Source organism: Rhinopithecus roxellana, chromosome 15 (assembly GCF_007565055.1).
Source record: "Rhinopithecus roxellana isolate Shanxi Qingling chromosome 15, ASM756505v1, whole genome shotgun sequence".
Classification (NCBI taxonomy): Eukaryota; Metazoa; Chordata; class Mammalia; order Primates; family Cercopithecidae; genus Rhinopithecus; species Rhinopithecus roxellana.
The window spans coordinates 59,606,041-59,623,727 of record NC_044563.1 but is presented as its reverse complement, the minus strand read 5'-3'; the positions used below and the strand labels follow the sequence as shown (position 1 = coordinate 59,623,727).

General features: G+C 54.9%; 1 protein-coding gene and 1 non-coding gene across 5 annotated transcripts in view; one reads left to right on the top strand and one right to left on the bottom strand.

The window, feature by feature from the left end:
- PDE2A (phosphodiesterase 2A) overlaps positions 1-17,687 on the bottom strand; it is a 100,987-nt gene that overhangs the window by 37,706 nt on the left and 45,594 nt on the right. The window lies entirely within an intron of this gene.
- LOC115893735 lies at positions 9,037-9,098 on the top strand. Its single transcript, XR_004053792.1, has one exon. It is a non-coding gene; the product is annotated as a U7 small nuclear RNA (small nuclear RNA).

The following is a 17,687-nucleotide window of genomic DNA, read 5'->3' as shown; positions in this document are numbered from 1 at the left end:
GTAGCTGGGTGGGTGGGTAGATGGTTAGATGGAGCCTTTCTGCTCTCCCCAGCTCCACCTGCAGCTCTGTAGTCTGAGGTAGGGCCAGTCAGCACCACAGACAGCACCATTACCAAGGACTTATCTTTCATTCACCCCAGATACCAAGAAAGGGGAGCCTGTTCTGAGTCAGGCCTCCTCTGAAGCCAGGGCTGGGGCTCAGCCTTGGGCTGGATCCACATTTCTGCACTTATCTGGGGAGAGGAGAGGGTCTGGACTAAATTACTTCTAACTCCTTCTTAAAGCCTAAGATTCTATGAAACCAGAGACCTTGGTCTTACCCCCTCTGGAGCCACAAGCACAAGACCAACGCCCTTCCTGATGGTTGGGGTCCTTATGGAGAGCTCTCCACGAGTCTCTATGCCTTTCCCCATCTCCACAGGTCCTCCTATGGCTCTCCCCGCTGCCTGGCACTGGCTCCATGCCTCCTTCTCTACAAGGAAGCCTCACAGTGCCCCTCACACTGGCCTACAGGAAGGCAGTAACATCAAACTCAAGAGTCAAGTACCTCCCAAGGTCCAGCTGTGCTCTTGGGACTGTCCGTTCACACTGATTCATGCAACTCTGCTTGTGTTAGGTCCTCTGTGAGGCCCTCCTCTCTCTGTGGGCCTTGGTATCCCCTTCTCTAAAGGCAAGGGTCCTTCTAGATCCCCCCAGGACCTCGGAGTCCACAAATTCTCTGTCCATCACCCCTTCCCTTCCTTTCAGGTGGACTTGCCTCCCTCCCTGCCTCCCTCAGCCGACGTCCACCTCTGTCCCAGGCTGCACTCCTGTTCCTCTCCAGGAGCCTTGACGTCTTTTCCCACCTCCGCGTCCTCTCTTCCTCTCATAGCTTCTCCTCCCACTCTCCATCTCTCTCTCCTGCATACTTCCTGCCCCCACCTACTCCTGTGTCTCCAGCCCACTCCTCCCACAAACCTCCAAATAGTCACCTTGAGAACATGGGGAGAAAGCACCTAACTCAAGAGAAGCACCCACAGAATGGAGAACCCAGAAAGGCAGCTAGAGAGGAAACAGGGGGTGCCAGGCAAGTGTCATCTATGCCTCTTTTGCTTCCTCCCTCCTGTTCCGGTGGGCAATGTACACAGTCTCTTATCTTCCCAGGGGACGGGGCCCTTCAAGGGCACAGGAGAACTTACCGACCTCTGTGCCCAGCACGGGTCTGGCACTAGCAAGCACAGCCGCCCAGTCAGGGTGACTGGCAAAACTGCCCCAAAGGAGGCCTCCTGTAGGCTCAGACCAGAGAAGTCCCCTTTTGCTGAGCCTCGGCCCCGAGCCTCAGCCCAGCACCCAAGCTGACTCTATGCCTCCTCACAGCCTCACAGCACACCCAGCCTGCAGAGTCAGAGACAAGAAAGCAGAACAAGGTGGTTCCTCCTCCTTCCTCCCCACCCACCCATGCGTGCCACCTGGCCAAGGAGCCGCCTCTCAAAGACACTGGTACCTTGGATGCTCAAAGAGGAACTGCCTGTGAGTGTGAAGATCTTGTAGCCCCAGATCTCTCTCAATGAGGCTGAGCTGGACCAGGATCAGGAGAATAGAGGAAAGAGGCTTGGCAACCCTTGGGAGGCTTAGTCTGAAGGAGGAGGCAGGACAGAGACCCAGAACGCAGCTGGACTAGCCCAACTGTCAGTGCCATGCTTGAGTGAGGCATCAGGCTTTGGGGAGGGGAAGGTACCTTCCCAAGCACCTCCTGTGGCTAGAGGTTTCCACCAGGCATTTCCCAATGTTCGTGTGCACCAGAACCACCCAGAGTGCTTGTTAAAGTGCAGATTGCTGGCCCTGCCCCCGGGGTTTCTGATACAGTAGGTCTGGGATGAGGTCCAAGAACTTGCATTTCCAAATATTCCTAGATGACACTGATGCTGCTGATCGGGGGGCCACACCTTGAGACCCACTGTCACTATCTTGGATCCTCCTACAAGCCTGAGAGGTGCCTGTTTGGGTCATCCCATTGTACAGGTGAAGAGGCTACGGACTGAAGGGGAGGGACATTGCTCAGGTGAGAACAGCCAATGAGGGGACGCTCCAGGGAAGGTCCCATTGGAGGGGAGAGGCTGGGGATGGAAGGAGAGAGCAAGGCTAGTGGTGGGGAGACACCGATAACAAGGTAGTATGAACAGGGCCACTCGCAGCGCAGGAGCCCAGTCCTAAAGGAGGGACCTGTCAGAGACCTTTCCTCCTCCCCGCTCTTTCTCTTCCTCCCCTCCCTCCTCTACTTACCCCCTCCCCCTCCATGCCCCCATCCCTCTATCCTCCTGCCCACCCTTCGCAGACTCCGGCTTCAGTTGTTACTCCAACAGGGCCGCGTCTCCAGCCTCCGAGCCACACTGGAGACACGTGCACTGTAGAATACACCTGAGCCAGTCCCGGCGCCTCTCAAGGGTGTCCCCGTCCACAGGAGCCTGACCCCACACTGTTGGCTCCTCCCTTCCAGCATCCACAACCAGCTCCACCTGGGCCTCTCGCTCTTCCCAAGCCAGTCCCAGCTTCTACTCCAGCTCCTGCCTCCTCCAAAATGCCCTCCTGGTTGTCCCCTGCACCCTTGGATCCATCAGGAACTAGGTTTGGGGATGGATGAAGGAAAGGGAAGAGGGAAAGAGCAGGAGAAGGAAGGCAAGAGTTGCCTGCATGATCAGTTCCCCGAGGGCCTAACTCACTAGGATCCCCTCAGTCCCTCGCCCAGAGTCTGGAGTCAGGAAAGGAGGGAACAGTCAGAGTGGGAAGAGGGAGGGAGGCAGGAGCTGAGTGTGGGGAGGGGGAGGATATCTGCCCTGCGAGGCAGATATCAGATCAAGCAGGGCAGAGCCGGCTCAGGTCTCCTCCCACTCCCTCCCACCTTCCAGCTGCCTCATCTACAAGGCAGAACTGAGAGTGGCTCCCATTCCTGCTGCCCACATTCTTCTGGACGCCACAAACTTCCTCCCAAACACATCACAGCATCCCCCTCTCCATGCCATCACGGTCGTCCTGGTCACCTGGCATTCTAGCTCTCCTTGTCCTCTGGCCTGGGGCCCATGAGGCAGTTCAGGGCAGTCACAAGGAGGCAGATGCGGGCACACTCCTGAGCAGGATGGAGGAGGGGGCTCCCAGTCCCCAAAGGTGTGCAAGCAAGGACCAAGGCCCTGCCACCAGGGAGCCTGCGCCCTGAGAAAGGCCCCTGGTGAGGTGGCTACCCTGCAGCTCTGAGTTCAGTGACCCTGAATGTCTGTACACCCTCCTCAGCCTCACCCCCTCAGAGTGGGTTGGGAGTTGGACAAAGCAAGTCCAGGAGCCTCCAAGAGGCAGGCATCGTGGCTCAAGCAGGAGAGGAAGAGGACACTGTGTGTCCCGCTGGGCCAGTGTCAGAAGAGAGTTTACATCCCTCAGGAAATGATGGCCAAAGAAATAATTGGATGGGTGGATGGATGAATGATGAATGAATGAATGAATGAATGAATCAATCAATCAAGTGATTTCCCTGCTCTGGATCCCCTCCAGGGAGAGTTTGTTGTTGTTCCCTCTCCAGGCAAGTCTGACACTCCCATCTGGGGGTCCCACAGCCCCCCGTCCACCACCATGGCATACACCGTGTGCATCAATGCAGTGCCACCCTTTCCCTTCTGGCTCCCACAACAGACTGGGAGCTTTTGGAGGGCAGAGATTGTGTCCTGCCCCTCTCCGGGTCTCCAGCAGTACCCAGCTCCTCATAGGTGTTGGTAAGTATTTGCTGAGCTGTAAATGACTGGGTGAACTCCTGTGTGCCCAGGACTACTAAACTGTGAGGGCTACATGCCATCAAGGAGAATAGGGGTGTGGAGCAAGGATCCAGGCAGGGGAGATAGCTGAGACCTCTCAAAGCCTCCTCAGTCTGGCACAGTGACTGTCTTAGAGGAGCCTGAGGAACGGGGTGCCTCCTACTGAGAGCCTTTGGCAACCTCTCCCAGGTACCTCCGCAGGCCAGCAGGCCCTTTGTGCTTCAGGATCATCTCCACATGTGACCGGGTCAGGGCAGCAGGTCAAGAGAGAGAGGTCTTCCCCAAGAGGAGCACTGTCACCATCACCTTCTTTTATGAGTGAGGTCACCTCCTCCAGGAAGCCTTCCTGGGTGGTCACTTGTCCTCCTCCCAGGCCTTCTGAGAATTCCCACAGGACCAGGGTCTACAGGACCCTAGGCCTCATGGAGTCCAATCCCAGCTTGATGGGGTAGACTAAGGCCAGAGGAGGCAGGGAAGGACTCACCCAGGCTCTCACCTGGAGCCAGAAGACCCATGCTTCAGCCCAGCCCTTTGGGCCACACTAGGACACCTTGTCCCAGAGTCCTGCTTGTCTTTGGGGCCCCTCTAATACCTGCCTTGGCCAGAAGATGGGCTGAGCCCTCTCGGATGTCAGGTGGGGCTCAGCGTCTGCTTCCAGGCCAGAGACTGGGTCTCTTGTTTCCTCGCTGTGCCCATTGTGTGTGGGAGGTAAATGCTGAAGGAGGCGGCCTGGCATAGGGTTAGTGTGGGCCTGCAGAGGGCGGGGAGGAAGGGCCAGCCTGGGGTGGGCTGGTGGGGGTGGACGGGGGGCAAGCCCAGCCATGCTGGTCTCCGTAGGGACAAGACAGAGAGCAGGGCACAGTGGCTGGCTGCCCAGTGATGCCTGCTCTGGGACTCTCCCTGACTGTCCCAGCGCGTCTTCTCCCTGCCTCTCAGCCTCCCTGGGTGCTTGGCTGCCTCTCTGTGTGCCCGGTCACCTCTCTGTATCTGTGCTCTGCGGCATGTGTGTGTCCCACAGCCTCCCGCTGCTTTGTCCTATGACTGTATTTGGCTCTCTCATCAGAGCTTGGCCCATCCCAGCTGTTCCCCAAACCCCGGGGGGAGGGGGAAAGTGGAAGTATGAGAAAGAGAGACGGGTCAGAACAAGGACTAATTCAGAAGCAGAGGGACAGACATAAGAGCTGGAAGGGAACCCCAGGGACAGGTGGGGGCTGGAGAGGCAGGGCTGGCTAGGGAAGCCCCTGAGGAGAAGCCCCTGAAGACCAAGGCAGAGTTGGGGGAAGAGAGGGGTCCGCCCTCTTCCTCTGCACTGACTCCTGCCCCCTTCCCTCTCCCTGCCCCTGCAGGAATGTATGAGCACTTTTATTGTTCCTAAAAATAGCCCTTCTATAAGGGCTAAGGGATAAGCAATCTTCTGAGTGGGGTCCATCTGGGGCACGCCTGGCCTCTGGGGTCCCAGTCACCATGCTCCCCAGGTGGTCCCTCAGCTCCTCTCTCCCAGTGCAGTGCTTTGTTAAACGTAAATGTGACCCTGTCCCTCCCTTGCACAAGACTGTCATAGCTCCTGGGAACACCCCCTCCCCTCCTCCAGAGTGACAGGCTCCAAGCAAAATGCTCAGCACACAGCCTGGAGCAGGGCTCGCAGTCATCTTACCTCATCAAGGGGCTAAGGGTGAGGGGCTGCTCACTCCCTCCATCCAGGCTCTTCCTGTTCTGGCCTCAGGCCTCTTTGCAGTGCCCCAGCCTGATTCCCTGCAACCCTCCAGCCTCCCCACTCCAAGCCTTTGCTCCTCCATTTCCTGCACCGTGGTGTCTTCTCTTCTCTCCTGTTCTTCCTGCTCTGGCCCTCCAGAAGCCCCCAACCCTCTCCCCTGGTCTTGTCCTCCACCTATCACTGGGACTGTCATCTCTCTCCCATCCTCCTCACAGAGCAAGCAACAGGTTGAGCCACAGGGCCCTGGGCACATGAGGCACCAAGGCACAGAGCCCTCCTCCAGTGAAGGAAAGAGTTGGTGGAAACACGGCAGGCTCTGGGGCCCCACGCACTCCCCTGAACCCAGACCTGCTTTGCCCCCTTCATGTGCCCTCCCCAGCTTTGGCTGTGTTTTCTGGACTCTGGCCCTGAGTCTCTGTCTCTCTAATCAGTCTCCAGGGGAAAGCCCATCCAGTCTCACCTCCTCCCTGCCTCCATTCTTCAGATGAGAGCGCCAAGCCCCAGAGAGGGGAGGCGATGGGCCTATGAGCCCATGGAACGCTGGCCATGGGCCTTAGTTACTCTGCCTCATTACACAGGGTCCCGGTCAGCGGGGCCACAGGGGCTGAGGCAGGCTCTCACACAGCCCACCTCCCAATATAGCCCACCTCCCAACACGGCCCACTTTTCCACCCAGCCAGCCAGGCAGGCAGGCTGGCATCCAGAGTTATTTTCCTTTGGAGGGCCCAGGAAGCCAGAGAACAAACATCCGGAGTCTCTGGAACCTCTCCTACTTTCCTTCCTCACATCCCGAAGATCTGGGAGCCAGCATGAGATGCACGCAGTGCACACACACACACAGACGCATACACTGGTCTGGGTAAATATGTCCGCCTGGGATATCTTGTGGGACTGTTGTAAATCCATGGGTCCCTTAGACCCCTAAAGCCTTGAAAAGAGGATGATGCCCTCCCACCAGACCCTCGGACCCTCTATACAATTCAAACTAAATTTTATCTTGGAAATGAAAATTAAAATAGTTTTTGTGTGGTTTTTCTGACTGCAAAATTCTGGATACACTTATCAAAACTGACCTCTTCTCTTAGGTCACCAGCAAAGCAGAACTCCCACTTTGCTGGCGACCTAAGTGTGCAGCCTGCCCATTAATGGTCCACCGTGGCGAGTCCCTACAGGCCATCACATGATCATGGCAGACTATGTTCCCTGGGTCACTGGGAGAATGTCCGTGTGAAGTATGTAGGTCTGTGTTTCTGTGGGAATCTGTAACCCACATGAGTTGTAAGAGTGTAAACATGTGTGAGTACCCGTGTCTATGTGTGTGCACTGGCCATCTGCACGTGGGAGTGACCATGTGGGCCTGCAACTATGCCTATGTGATTCGGGTCATTGGTGTCCATGTGACAGTGGTGTAGTGAGTGTGTGGCTGTCTGTGGAGCTGTGAATGCACTAGCGGGTGGTTAGTCTTGTCTCCAAATGGTGAGTGAATGTGTGGCTGAGAGTGGTGGAATCTGAGAGGGTCTAATTCTCCTCTGTGCACCCCTGTCACTTCTCCCATTGCCTCCCTCAGGTGCGGGCTCATCTGCCTGCCCTGCCATACACCATATGTACTGGACAAGTCTTTGGACCTTCCTGGGATCAGTTCCTCATCCATAAAAATGGTCCCTTCCCCCAGAGCTGCTGAGAAGATTAAACTGAGCCGTCAAACCTTGCCTAAGCTGACTGCCAGCAGGAGGCTGGGGCACCTGTGTGCACATTAGAAAGGAAGGGCCCCAATGCTCTGGGTAGATGCGGGCCTGAGGGGAAAGGCTTGGTGAGGGAGCGCGGGCTCAGCTTGAGCGCCACCCCACCTCTGCTGGAGCTCCTGTGCAAGGTATAGCCTGCATGGTTAAGAGGCTTTGGCCTTGCAGGTGACCAAGAAAGGGCAGCTTCCTTTCTTCCTGCCCCACCTTCAGGTTGCGCAGCCTGGAACTAGAGGGTCTCTGATTATAGGACTGGGGTAGACACATTCCAGATGAGACTCTGAGGATACTTAACCCTCCTCACTTCCCTGGGGCCCACTCCTCTCCACCTACCCCTCAGCGCTCCCTCCCCAAGGCCCAGGAGAAGGCCCTTCAGAAGCCACAAGGGGGACTGACCAGAGCTGAGATGCAGAGCTAGGCAAACTGGGGCCTCTGAGACACCCCCAGTTCCACCCCCATTTTTGGAAAGGGAGACTGAGGCCCAGAGAGCAGCAGGGACCCTCCCAGGGATACAAGCGAACCCAGGAAGTCCAGGCTTCTGTTTCAAGGCCTCTGTAGCTGGGTTTGAGAAGACCCAAGCTTTGGACTCTGTTGGCTCCTGAAAGTAGCCCAAGAAAGCAGGTAAAGGTCCCAAAAGACAGGAACTTCGACACCTAGCCTCAGCTGTGGGTATGAACTCCTATCCACCCCCACCCTCCCGACTGGGGCCAGATCCCCCACTGGTGTGATTAACCAAATTATGGGACTTTTTCTCGAGCAAATTGCATCAGCCTAATTGAATGAGGCTGCAGGAGCCTGGGCTGGAGGCTGACAGTACAGTGGTAAGGATGGCAGGGGAGAGGAGGGGGCAGGAGTGAGTGGGTGGGAGGGGGTATCGCTGACAACACCAAGCAGGGGACAGAAGTTGGGGAGAGGGAGAGAGGAGGACTGTGGGTATAAGAAAAGAGGACGCCTCACTCAGCACACCCTGACTGTGCTCCTGCTGGTGCTCCTGTTATTTGGGGGCCTGGGATGCAGGTGTTGAGGTTGCTGCTCCCCAAGAGGCCATAGAGCATTTACCAAGTGCCAGAGACTGCATGCATTGTAGCACTGCTTCATGTAATCCTCCCAAGAGCCCCCATTTTATACTTGAGGAAATTGAGGCTCAAGAGATAAAATGACTTGCTGAATGTCAGAGCCTAGACAGGGCTGTCTGACACCACGGCCCTGCTCTTAATCAGCACCTATGACATCCTGCTGAAATGCCCACATCCTGCCTCTAGGAAGCCTTCCTGGTATTCAGAGAAGAGAGGAGCTCGCATCTGGGCACAGACACCATTTCTGTCCCCATTCAATGTTTCTCCTCATCTACCCTACAATGTTCATGCTCCCTCCCATGCTCAGCAACTGGGGCTGGGGCTGAGCCCACCTGAATCACATGCAGCCCTGTCACCTATAGCACAGCTTCAGTCCCTCTCACTGTTATGCAGAGTCCTGCACTATGTCACACTCATCAACCAGGACGACGCAAGGAGACATGATCCCTGTGGCCTTCACAGAACAGGTCCCACCTGCTTGGTGACACACAGTCATTTCAGTGTCCCCAGCATCCCACTGTCCCACATCACTGGTTGTCACAGGGCCACACATACAGTAATCTCTCACTGTCACCCTCACTCGGAGTCTCCTATATTTTCAGTGCTGCACCCATGTTCCCAAAGCCACCATGTCACCCTCACACAGCACCAGACACAGTTCCACACTGGCTCTGTGTCACTGTTACATCTCAGCATCATCCAGGTCCTCCTAGCCTTAAAAAACAAAAATCCAACGTTTCATCTATTTTAGAATTTGTCTAGCAGGTTTTTCAGTCTTCACCGGAAAGCTCCCCCAACCAAAAAAAAAAAAAAAAAAGTCTACCTTTGGTGAGATGACATCACGTCTGGGATTTGCTTTAAAATATTTCAGCAAAGCAACCCATGAAATGGGAGAAAAATATTTGCAAAGCTTTTATCTGATAAAGAGGTAATATCTGGAATATATAAAGAACTACAATTCAACAATAACAAAAAAGTAAACAACCCAATGTTTTAAGTGGGCAAAGGACTTGAATCAACATTTTTCCAAAGAAGATATACAAGTGGCCAACCAACACATGAAAACATGCTCAACTTCACTAATAATTAGGGAAATGCAAATCAAAACCACAATGAAATGTCACCTCATACCCATTAGGATGGCTACCATTTAAAAAAAAAAAAAAAAAAAAAAAAAAAAAAAAAACAGAAAATAACACATTTTGGCAAGGATGTGGAGAAACTGTCCGTGAGAATGTAAAAAGGTACAGAAAACAGTACAGCAGTTCCTCAAAAACCAAAAAATAGAATGGCTGTATGATCCAGCAAGCTTACTTCTAGGTATACATCTGAAAGAATTGGAAGCAGGATCTTGAAGAGATATCCGTACACTTACATTCATAGCAGCATTATTCACAATAGCCAAAATGTGAAAGCAACCCAAGTGTCCGGTGCTGGACAGATGTGATCTGTCCATACACTGGAATATTATGTGGCCATAAAAAGGAAGGAAATCCTGTCGCATGCTGCAACATGGGTAAAACTTGAGGACGTTATGCTAAGTAAACTTAAAAGCCAGTCACAGAAAGACAAATGCCACATGATTCCAATTACCTGGAGTATCTAGAGTAGTCCAAGTCATAGAGAGAGAAAGTAGAATAGTGGGTGCCAGAAGCTGGAGACAGAGGAGGATAGGGGGCTGTTGTTTAATAGGTGCAGAGTTTCAGTTTGAGAAGAAGAAAGAATTCTGAAGATTGGTTGCAAAACTGTGTGAATGTACCTACCACAACTGAACTGTACACTTAGAAATGGTTATGATGGTAAAGTTTAGGTTATGTACATTTTACCACAATTTAAAAAAAATTTAAGCTTAAGCAAAGAAAAATGAAAGAACAGGTAGTGGGGAAGAGAGGAAGAAATGAGGCCAAATCCCAGCAACTGTTGAACTGGAGTGATGAGTATATGGCAGTTTCCTATATTATTCTCTCTGGTATTGTGTCTGCTTAAAATCATCCATAATAAAAAAATGTAATGTCCCTTTTCAGCGACCATGTCCTTCTCTGCAGCCCTCACAGCCCAACATCTCCAAAGGGCTCTGCAGGCTCACGTCTTCACCTCCCTGACTGTCCCACACAGGCCAGTCTGACTTCTGGCTCCAGCACATCACTGAAATGGCTCCCATTAGCCTGACTCACCCACAGGGCCCAGCACAGCACAATCTTCTAGTTCCCATCTTGCCTGTGGGCCAGCACCAACCACACACCGTCCCTCCCTCCCACTTGAGCCTCTTTGCCGGCTTGGCTTCTGACTTCACACCCTTGGTCTCCTCTGCCTCCCTAGCCCTCCTCCTCTGTCTCATTGCTGCTCCTTCTCACCTCCCCGGCCTCTAGACAATGGAACACGCAGGGTTTAAGGCTTGGTCCTCAGTCCCCACCTTTTCTGTTGCCAAGCTCCCTTTCTCCATTATCTGAGCCAGGTCCACGACCTTAACAAACCCCCATGCCTGTCGACTCCCAGGTGTATCCCCAGCCTGGCCCCGCTGCCCACTGCACACCTTCATCTGGATGCTTCCCTTAACATGTCCAAAACAGTTCACTCAATTTCTGCCTCCTTGTCTTCCCACCCCACTAGTGCTGACCCTCCCACTTGCCTTTGCCCATCTCAGAAACATCTCCACCATCCATCGCTTGGTTCTTCAAGCCAGAACCCTGGAAATTGTTCTCTGGTTTCCCCTCTTGCTCATCTTCTCATTTATCAGCAAGTTCTGTCATTTCTACTTTCAAATATCTCCAAAGTTGCTCCATATCTCTAACTCTTCTGCCATTCCATTAGCACAGGCACCACCATCTCCTGCGTGGGCAGCTGCAGGAGCCTCCAATTGCTCTGCCCACCTCCTATCTGCCTCCCCCTAACTTATCTCCCCTCCCCTGCCACGCACCATGCACACTCGCACATATACATACTCTGCAGCCCGAGTATTCTTTTTCTTTTCTTTTCTTTTCTTTTTTTTTTTTTTTTTTGAGGTGGAGTTTCACTCATCACCCAGGCTGGAGTGCAATGGTGCAATCTTGGCTCACTGCAACCTCTGCCTCCCGGGTTCAAGTGATTCTCCTGTCTCAACCTCCCGAGTAGCTGGGATTACAGGCACCTGCCACCACGCCTGGCTAATTTTTGTATTTTTAGTAGAGACGGGGTTTCACCAGGCTGGTCTTGAACTCCTGACCTCAGGTGATCCAACCGGCTCAGCCTCCCAAAGTGCTGGGATTATAGGTGTGAGCCACTGCACCTGGCCAGAGCAATCTTTTAAAACCATCCTTTGGACGGTGTTACTTTCCTGCCTGAACCCATCGGTGCCTTCCCATGACAGTGTCCAACACAGTGTTGTGTGTGCACACTGCATACTGTCACAACTATTACAGAGTATCACACATGTAATGTCAGGCCCAGGGTCACACAGCATCACACGCCCACTTCCACACACTTGCTATCACTCCATGTCACTCCTTTGCACACTCAGCCTCACTAGATCATATGTTTGGGACACACTCAGTGTCACAATTCAGTGTCAGACACTCGAGCCACAGACTCAGGACCATACCTCCTACTGCAGCATCATTTGCTCATGTTTCTGTATTTGATTTTCATGGAGTCACACTCTCCATGTGCTCATTGTCACTTTCAGTGTCACATAAGTGGTAGCAGGCAATGTGCAATGTCACACACTTGGTATCAGCATCACACAATCAATATCACACAGTGTCACAGTGTCACACACTTGGTGGCACAGCCACTGTGTACACATCTGCTATCATAGAGTGCCTCACATCCAGTGTCACATACTCAGTGACTCACCCACACACCACACAGTACCCTGTGATCATGGTCACATACTAGATATTACATGTCATAAGCTCCGTGTCACACGTGCAGAATGCCCCCTGTCCCACAGTGTCTCACTGTCCCTCTTGGCATTACCCTGGGTCCCACAGGCTCGGCCCCTCGTCCCCACCCCACTGGGCAGTCGCCAGGGCTGTTGCCCCGTGTCACGGCTGTTTCCTGTTGTTGTGCTCAGATTCCTCAGCCTCTGCTTGTTCCTTCAAGGATTTCCTGTTGTCAGGGCCCCCGGCAGGCCTGGCCTGTCTGGGATACACACCCCTAAGCCCAGCGGCTGGCCAGCAGGAACCCTGGGCCCTCTGCCTCCCCACTCTAATATTCTGGCTGGATCCATGGGACTTTCCATCCTCCCCCAGTCCACCAACCTGGATACCCCATGTGTCTGCACTGGTGCTGGCTCTGCTGGGATGGATAGAGGAGATCAGCTCTGGGCTCTGACCCAGTCCCAGGGTGTCCAGGCCTGTGCTTCCCAGAACAGGGCTCCAGGGCAGCCTGCACAAAGCTGTTACAGTGGCTGAACAACTGGAGGACAGGACCAGCCCAATGCTGATCTACAGAGCTCCACATGAAGCTGCTGGAAGCCTGAGGAGTGGGAGATGGAGGGCAGAGGACAAGGGTTCGAGGGTTTAAAGTTGAGGAAGACTTCCCAGACGAAGCGGTTGAGAGCTAGGAAACAGGGAGGAGGAGGAGGAGGAAAAGGCAGCCTGAGGAGGGGACACCAGGCTGGAGCCGGAACCTGGAGGAGACAGGATGGACCAGGAAGAAGAAAGGAATGTGAGAGAGGCGGAGGACATCTGTGGGGTTTGGAGAAAACAGGCTTCTCTCTCATCTGCTCCCACCTCTCCCTCAGCCAGCACTCGAACTCAGGCTCTAGGCAGGGGCCTCTGGCACACCCTTCCCTCCTAGCCCCATGGACAGCCCCCAAAAAGGGCGCTGCCAAGCCCCCTCTCCTTCTGCCCCAGTCAGTCTGCAGGAAGGACATATGGAGGCCAGTGCACACGCTTCTCACACAGCCTAAGATAAATATTTCCCGGGAAACGGAACTTGTTCTCTCAGTGTTTACAGCCAAAGGCCAGGCGGGACTGTGGGGGGGCGGAGCCAGCTGGAGGAACCTCAGCCCTGGGCCACAGCATCTGGCCTGGGCACTGCCATCGACCTGCCTGCGCCTCTGAGCTAGCTCCTGCCTTTCCCTAAGTCTCAACTCCAGGTCATTGACAGAGCTGGCCCTCCCTGGGCCTAGGCCTGCCTGTGAGCCTGGCCTGGTCTCAGTGTGTGTCTTCTCTGGGTATAAGTCCCTCGTGCTTGATGCCTCCTCCTTTGGACTAGGTTTCTCTGATGGCAGGACCTGAGATGCCCATCTCTGTCTTTGCTTAGTCAGCCAGGGATGTGGGCAGTGGATGGGCAGGCAGAGAGACAGGCTGGAGTGGTAGCTGAGACCGCCTCCCCGGCCCCAGGTCCCTGCACGCCCCAGGCCCGTGCAGCCAGACAGGTGGGCACAGACAAGTGGCAGGGCCTCAGGACCCCCATGGATGCCAGATGCTATGGCCAACTTGTTGGCATCCACTCCCTTGGGGCCATGGGGCATTGTAGAGGCCACTGGCTCCTGATGTGCAGAATCCAGGAGGAGGCAGCCCATCTGGCAGTTAGGAGCACTCACTCGAGAATGTTAGGTAAGCTGAAAAGTGCTGCCTCCACTGCGGCCCCTCCAGCCTCACCCCAGGGCTCCTTGCTGGTAAGCTATTCTCCTATATTCAGAGCCTTCTCCCCTCCCACTCCTGCCCACACTCTCGCACAAGCTGCTCCTTCCCCAGTGAAGCCCTGATGCACCCGCAGCAGCAATGGCAATACCCCCTCCAGCCTGGCTCCTGCCCCTGACTAGTGCTACCCCCGCAGCTGGGCCCACATATTCACTGGTGGCCTCAGCCTCACCTTGACTCTGGCACCAAGACTTCCTCAGCCCAGGACTCACAGGCAGAGCATTTTGGAGCTGGGTTCTGAGCATGAGCCAGTCTCCTGCAGACCCCTCTGGGGCTGAGTCCTTGCTCCAGGCTCCTCTATCTGCTTGTTCCCAGTCCTGTTCTCGTCCTGGTTGTCCTTAGCTGCTGGTGTCAGAAGCTGACCTCACGGACCTCTCTGACTGCCTAGCTGCTCTCTGGCTTCTTTGGTCAGTGCCCTTCACCCTCTCCATCCTTCAAAGTTCCAAGGTTGCCTCCTCCAAGTCTCCAAGACCACCCAACCCAACTGCGCCCCTTCTTGGAACTACTCCAGCCCTACTCACGGCCACTCTTGTTCATTCAAGAAGTATTTATTGACCATCTACTGTATACCAGGCCTTTACCAGGCACCATATGGGCCCAAGAGAGACAAAGAAGACTCAGCCTCAGTCTCTGTTTCCTGGGTGTTTACAATCCCATGGGGAAGGACACATTACCCATAGCACCATGTGGGGTAACAGGTTTCCCAACTGTGGGCTCAGGGAAATGGGAACTGTGAGTGCCCGGGGAAGGGAGGAGACTGGCTCGGCCTGAGGTGGAGGGACTAGTCTGAGAGAATGTCACAAAGGAGGTGACATTTCATCTGGGCCTTGAAAAGAGAGTAGGTGGAGAAAGAAAGGAAAGATGTTCCAGACAGGTGGTCAGTGTGAGCAAAGGCAGGGAGGCAGGAGGAGCTGCTGTGTGCTGGGAGTGAACACAACAATGTGGCTGGAGCGCTGGATGTCTCAGGGCATGAGGGGACATGAGGGGACCCAGCAGGCAAGGCCAGCAGTGCCCTGCCAAGGGGTGTGGTCTTTGTCCCAAGGGCAGCAATAGAGGAGCCGGTGTTGGGCGGTGCATTTCGGTACTTATTGTGGACGACAGTGCCCTCATTCACGTCTGCCTCTCCCCATGCCCCCACCCCAGCTAGGGCTCCCAAGCCCCCACCTGGGCCCTGAGAGCCATCACAAAGAGGGCATTGACTCACCAACTTGAGTCAGTTCACCAACTTGAACGGCCCCAGCCCCAACTTTCAGAGAGGCAGTAATGACGCGGAGGCCTGGCCCTGAAGGAGGATGCCAGGCTGAGCTGGAAGAGCCCCTCCTCCAAGCCAGCTGCTGGCACAGGGGCTAGGGAACCATCCCAGGAGGGTGTGCTGAATACATGCTTGCTTGGTGGGGTTGGGTGCTGGCAGCTCTGCTCTCTTGGCTGCTACCCAGCCAGTGCCAGGAGAGCGTGCCATGCCCATAGAACTTCTATAAGCCTCAGCCCAGCTCTGCAGAGCACCCTGTCTCACAGGGGTACAGCCTAGTCCTGGCTCTAAGGATGGCACCCTTGAGGGAACAGGGAGGAGGCTAACTCTCCCCAAGGACCTGCCATGTGCCAGGCCTGCGCCAGGCACCCCACACATACAGGTTTTGTAACTTCTCCCAACAGCTCTGTTGTGGTAATGTCGAATAACAGTGATTACGTCCAATAATGATAGAGGTTCTTTTTTTTTTTTTCTTTGAGACAGAGTCTCGCTCTGTTGCCCAGGCTGGAGTGCAGTGGCGCGATCTCGGCTCACTGCAAGCTCCACCTCCCGGGTTCATGCCATTCTCCTGCCTCAGCTTCCCGAGTAGCTGGGACCACAGGCACCCGCCACCACACCCAGCTAATTTTTTGTATTTTTAGTAGAGACAGGGTCTCACCATGTTAGCCAGGATGGTCTTGATCTCCTGACCTTGTGATCCGCCCGCCTCAGTCTCCCAAAGTGCTGGGATTACAGGCATGAGCCACTGTGCCCGGCCATGATAGAGGTTCTTATCCCTGCCTGGCAGGTGAGGAGACTGACGTTCAGGCTGGTTAAGTGGCAGGCACAAGGCCACACACCTAGGAAGCAAGGGAGTTGGGACTTGAACCTGTGCTCATCTGACCCCGTGACTTGTCCACTATATGAGGCCATCTTGGCTTCCCAGCTCCACCCTGACAATAGGGCCCCTCAGGCTCCCCAGTCCCTTTTCTCTCCAGCTGTCCCTATGGTCTGAGCAATGCCCTCAGGTCCCCACTCTCTCCAGTCTTGCCCTCTCAATGTTGGGAGCATCCCCTCAGGCAGCCCTTCTCTTCCCAGCAGGGTTGAGTATAGACCTGGACACTCGGGTGGGGTGCTGGCAGAACCCAGAAATCCAGCAGGCCCTGCCAAGAGCCCAGGCAGACACTAACTGTTTTTGGGATACGTGTGGGGATGGGGTCAGGACAGAGCTGAGGGCTGAGGAGCTCATGGCTCCGGATCCTCGGTCAGAGGGAGGAGGCAGCAGGACCCAGCTCAAGGAAAGGCAGAGAGAATACAGGGGTAGGAACAGGTGGGGCCGACCCAGGGAAGCTTCATGGGAAGGACGAGGCCGGTGGAGCTGAACAAGGAGCAGAACTTGAACCTGCAGAGGGCAGACCTATGGCCTAGGCAGCAGGGGCTGCCCCAGAGGCAGAGCAGGGAGCCTGGAGCCACACTCCTTCCCTTGGGGCACAGCCCTGGTTGCCCAGGAGGGTCTCAGCTTCGCCAAACCCCTCCTCTCATGGCTCCCTGGGTGGATGACAAATCTAGTCTTTCCTGGCATGTGGCTGAGGCTGCTGAGACACTGCAGGCTCCCAGGAACACCATCTGTCCCAGCTCTGGGGGGAGCCCCGCCCCATGGGGAATGCCATGGCAGTAAATAAATTAATAATGGCTTTCCAGGCCCTCCCCTCCCATCTCCCTTTGCCAGCTCCCAGCAGCAGGGCCCAGTCCCAATTGGAGGCACATTCTCATGTCTTGGCCCTGTGTCCCAGCTGGGAACCTGTGCTGAGCCCCTCCTGTGCACCAGGCCCTGTGTAGGCACCATCTTACTCAGGGGCCGGGAAAGAGTGAGCCTCGAGCCTGAGACACCTCTAGGCTCCACTCCTAGCTCTGTTCCAATTCACTCACTGCATGACCCCTCTGGGCCTCAGCTTCCCCAAATGTGAAACAGGAATAATGGCAGCCCCTACCTCATAGGGATGTTGTAAGAATTAAACAAGGGGGGTGTCAAAGGCTCCTGGCACACACTGATATAAGCAGCATCTTCCTCTCCCTCTCAGCCGGGCCTGGGCAGACTCTTGCTGTTCTGGCTGTGGGTCCAGTTCACACACACACACACACACACACACCCTCCTCTGTGCCGATCTTCAACATCAGCAGCCCACCTTGTTTGCTCGTCAAGGCCCCTTTGAGCACTGAAGATTCCTATGAGGCACTCCTCACAGGGAAGGAAGGCATGGTTGGGGGGTGGGGATGGCACCCCTCATAGGGCAGGAAATGCGCGGGCTGAGCGCTGCACCGGTACCCATCCAAGAGTGGTAGAAGGTTCAGGAATGAAGAAAGCATAGTCCCCAGGCTCAGGGAGCTCACAGTGCAGAGAAGGCAAGGCAGACACACATACAGAGTCACGTGATGGAGAAAACAGGGTGCTCGTGGCACAGCACAGTGGGCGACAGACAGCAGAGCACCCCAGCATCTGACTGCCAGGGCAGGAGAGCTCAGA